Raw genomic sequence first — 5,379 nt, 5'->3', positions numbered from 1 at the left:
CTTCTATCTCTGTTCGTCTCATCCGGATTCTTCTTTCCATAGACGACGCGTATGTTTTTCACCATTCTGTACATGTGTTCTCCGTTATGACGTCTCTTCGGAGGGGATTCAATCTTCGGTGCGTTGTCATAAAATCTAAATAACAATTTGCTACGGTACTTGTGACTTGTCTTTAAGAAGCATCGGTTCCTTAGGTAAACTATCTTTTTGGATGCATCCAAGTACACCCATGTAGTACCATCCAAGCAAACCAAGCATCCCGTCTTCCCTTTGATCTGTCCAGATAAAGTAAACAACGCGGGGTAATCATTGGTAGTAACAAATATTATTGCTCTACATATGAAGTCCTCCTTTCAGAATGCATCGTACATCTGCTCCTCATGCCTCCATAGCCTCTCCATTTCTTGCATCAAAGGCTCGAGGAACATGTCTATATCAATGCTTGGTTGTTTAGGGCTAGAAATAAGAATAGTGAGGAGAAGGTACTTTCTCTTCTGACACGACCATATTGGGATGTTGTACATGGTCAAGATCACTGGGCATGTGATGTGGTTGCTCATCCTCTCATTGAAGGGATTCATTCCATCGGTGCTCAAGCCAAACTGTACATTCCTTGGATCATTGTTGAATTCTTTGTGCTTCTCATCAAACCTTTTCCACTGACTACAATCAGCCGGGCGTGTAATCTTATCATTATCCACCTTGCGCTCATCATCCCACCATGTCATGAGTGCGGCTTCTTTAGGGTTTAGGAATATACGTCTCAAGTGGTTAGTCACTGGCAGGTACCACGTTACCAAGGCAGGAATTCTTCTCTGCTTTGCATCGTTGCCTAATGGAGTGTCCTCTAAGGGCTGAGATTCTTGTACCACCTTTTTTGTACCCTTCTTATTCCTCTTTTCCCCCGTGGAGGCTTCGTCCCCACCGTAAAGGTCATTGTTCTTGTATCGGCTGGCCCCACACCGGGGACATTTATCCAGTGACTTGAACATTTCGCCATAAAAAAGTATACAGTGGTTGGGGCATGCATGAATTTTTTTCAACCCCCATTGTCAATGGACTTATGACTTTCTTCGTTTGGTATGTGTTGGTGGGAACTAAGTTTGGTTGTGGCAGCACCCATGACAGGAGATGCAATAGATCATTGAAACTACAGTCTAACCAACCGTACTTAGCCTTCAGGATGAGCAGCTCAAGCACAAAACGTAGCAATGTCCAATGTGTCGGACAACCCTTTTCAACACCATACACAGTCTCCTTCGATGCTTTTGTCACCCTTTCAAAATTTTCTATACCTTTTGGGCTATTTAGTAAAATCTCTGGTCCAAGGGCTCGAATCATGTCCTCCAAATCATCTTCATCCTCGACACATGCTCCACCATCATTATTGGCACCACCTTCGTCGTTACCATCCCAACCACCAGCATCACCACCTTGTTCATTGTCAAACTCGAAATCCATTCGTGCATCAAGCTCTGCTGAATATTGGGACATGGATTCTATAGTTTCGTCGTCGTATTCCACCTCATCCTCGTCGTTAACAATAACCATTTCACCATGATTAATCCACACTATGTAGTCCTCAATAAATCCTCACATAATCAAATGTGATCTGATGATAGTCACATCTGTCCATGTCATACGGTTCTTGCAATCTTTACATGGGTAAATAATTGTATCATTATTCTCTTTCAATGTCATTGCATGCTTTTTTTGCGGCTTTAATAAATTTATCCACCTCTTCACGGAAACTTGCCTTGAACCTTAACGAACCATACATCCAAGAGTTCTTGTACTCCATCTTTTACAACAACAACAAAACAAACATTAAAGGACTACTTATTCAGATATATATAAAAATAAAACAAATTAATAATTACTTGAGAATAATTGTATATACTTCATATATATATATATATATATGAATATAAATCTAATATAATTACATGAAGCATACAAACACACCATGGTAAAGGAAAATTAATTAATGGCACATTTATCCATAAATAATTAAAATACATATTTATTAATTACAATAAACAATTTCAAAGACAACAATTAGCAACAATTATACTTTACCCAATATCTTTCATATAAATCCTAGTCCAATTTCATCAAACATAAATTTACAAAAACAAAATTAATAAAAAAATCAAACCCTAGATCTAGATCCACATGCACATAAAATATCCATAAAACTAACTAATTGTTCACTAAAATCAAAAAACATGGACTAAATAAGGGTATGATCTTGTTCCCCTCCCTAATTTACTCTAGTACATTTAAAACTTTGATCTAATTTACTTCATAAGTAGCTCAAGCACCATAAAGGAGAGAGAAAAACAAAACTCTAATTACACACTAACCAACCAATAAAACTTTAAAAAAAGTATGGAATATCATTTTCTTACCTTCTATAACCTCTCCACCAAAGGATTTGAGACCAAAACCTTCCCCCCTTAGTAGAGCAATTTTTGGGAGGTGCCCAAGGCCTCTCCACCTTTCTTTCACGGGTTGGAGTGAGTGGCCCGAGGAGGAAGAAGGTGCTGCATCTGTTTTATATGGGGGGCATTTGTAGGGGCGGCTGGTGATTGAGCCGCCCTTACAAATTGGAGCTATAAATACGGGGCCATTTGTAGGGGCGGCTCAATCACTAGCCGCCCCTACAAATAGCATTTCCAGGGATAGCTGGTGATTGAGCCGCCCCTACAAATCAGACCCTATTTGTAGGGGCGGCTCGTAACACCAGCCGCCTCTGTTGTTCCATTTGTAGGAGCAGCTAGTGTCTGGGCACCCGAGCACGTCACTGTAGGGGCGGCTCCATCACCAACCGCCCCTAAAAAAAAATCGAACCATTGCTAAAAATCGTTTTGACGACGAGCTACTGTGCTGGGTGGACTTGATCAATGGCGTCACGTTCTGCAATGTGTTCGAGGAGTGCCCCTCGCTGCGGTACGTGGCGCCGCTCCCCGTGAACACCTGTTTCGGCCGGGCATCGTACCGGAACATGTGCGCCGCCGCCAAACACCTATTTCGGCCGGGCATCGTACCGGAACGTGTGCGCCACCGCAGGCGGCGGCACGCTCAAGTTCGTCGACGTCTTCCCACATGTGGCGTGGCGGCGCCGGTGCCACCTACTGCAAGCGATCTCACCACGCCTACACCAGCCGCACGTGGATGCTCAGGATGGACGACGACATGACATGGGTGATGGACGGCGTTGTCGATGCCACCGTGCTTTGGGCCCTCGACGCCTACGACGGCATCCGGCGTGTCCGGCTGGAGCACCCAGTCGTGAGCCTGGACGACCCCCATGCCATCTGCTTTGTGGTGAACCATGGAGACAAAGTTTGGCTGATCATGTTGGACACGAGAAGCAAGACCTTACAATCAGTCTACCGTTACGTCGAAGGACAGTGGTTCCATCCTGAGAGTATTCTGATTCCCAGTAAGTTCTCTGACTACCTGAATTCATATACAAGTAGCAGCAATGTTGATACATCATCGCAACCACTGCCACCGGTCGTGGTTGATGAGCTGCCAACAAATGAAGTCAAGAATCTAATGCAATCTTCTTCTATGTTGGCTGCTGTGAACCTGTGCATCAACCATCTTGGCGGTGCTTGTAGAGATACCAGGCTTGGCTCGTGATGATATATATGCTTAAAGCGTAAAGTATTCTTTGTAACGGCAATGGCCGCCGGTTCAAAAATCTCTTGGGGCTTCCAATGCATTTGAGGAAGGATTGGCTTCTGAAGGAGATTAAGGCCAGTGAAGCATGTTTCTTCTGCTCAACATGCGCGCCAGACTTGTAACACGCGTGAAAAGGTTTGTTTTGTGAGGACCAATGGTGGTCACCCTTGGATGATGAATGATTGACAACGCTGTGTGGAATGATGATGTTTTTGGCTTGTGATGTGTGGGTGTAGGATGTGACATGGCGGCCGATGGCGTGCGGTAAAGGTCAAGCGAAAGGTTCATACTGATGGACCAAGGGCGGTGAAAGGTGAACACGAGTAGGCTTGGACCGAGTGACCTGAGGAGTCCAGGCGGAGTCATGGGCGATCCACATGTTGCACGGAAGGGCGAGAGAACATGACAGGATAGAGACGGTGTCGGTCGAGTCGAGCGAGAGGCTCGGCGGAGCCTGGACACGCGTCGACATCGAGGAGGTCGTGTGGCGGCCAAGCGGAGATGGACGGTTTGGGTGGTTTGGGCCTCAAAATCACCGTGCATGTAGGTTTCCCGGTTTGGATCTCAAAAGTGGGGGCGAGCCCGGTGCAGCCGGACCTTCGAGAAGGAGGGCATGTGGCATCATCGTGAAACTTGTGTCGAGGCGAAACAAAATCGTGAAGTTGGCGTGTCCGTCCGATGAGTCTACAAAAGTCTGGACCAAAATGCCCCTGCGTGGGTAGTTATCTTAGTTGTAGTTGTAGGGGTATTTTCGTCATCAGTCATGCACTATATATATTAAAGTTGGCTGGTTTAGAGGGGTGGTTGGAACCCTAATTTCAATTGCTTAGAGGCTAGCCAAGTGCTTAGAGAGGGTGAGAGCTTCTTTTCTCTTGATTTCTCCAGAGGGAGGATGAAGGGTGGAGGTTAGTCCTCATCTTGTAAAAATATTATCTTCGTGATTTAGTCGAAGAATGGGTTTAGGGTATCTATTATCTGTGTGCGTTTTCCGTGTTCTTTGATTGGACTGTGCTCATGCTTGTTAGGAATTTCACACCATATACTGAAATGCATGTGAGTCTGATATCTATAATCTGTTCTGTGAGGGTTGATGTATTTAGTTGCACTCACCATCTCCTTCGCTTCTCCTCCCACCTAGCAAGAAGCTAGCAGCTGCGCTAGCACCTTCCCTTCCAATCTTTCTATGCGCATATGGTTTACCGAATTAGAATATGATTTTACCAAATTGTAAATGATTTTATCGAATTGCATAAGATTTTTTTTAGCATACCCTATAGTAAAATCTTAGGTCCGCCACTGATCCGAATCAAGGTTTCCCATCGTCACCCTCGCACGTTACTGTTCAGGAATGGAATCGCCGCAGAACCTATCAGATAGAGTTTTACTCTCGTTCGTTCTTGATGCTACCCATTTGTTGCTTACCCTCATCTGGTCACCAGCGAAGGTATGGGATAATTGTTTTCGTGTGTTTACAGGTGCACGGACTTGATCAGGCGGAGCGAAGAAGGCACGGGGCGAATCCGGAAAGAGGATGCGAAGGTCCTGGACACCTCCGCATTCGAGAGTACTTGACTCATACAAGATCATTTGGGCGAAGGTGCGAGGGAATAGGGTCACGTTGCGAACGTGACCCTGATGTCCTGAATCGCGTGACTCGCTTGGGGTGAACAATTTGGATTAGGACTC

Source organism: Miscanthus floridulus, chromosome 14 (genome assembly GCF_019320115.1).
Source record: "Miscanthus floridulus cultivar M001 chromosome 14, ASM1932011v1, whole genome shotgun sequence".
NCBI lineage: Eukaryota > Viridiplantae > Streptophyta > Magnoliopsida > Poales > Poaceae > Miscanthus > Miscanthus floridulus.
The sequence above is the reverse complement of the archived record's forward strand: the minus strand, read 5'-3'. Positions refer to the sequence as shown.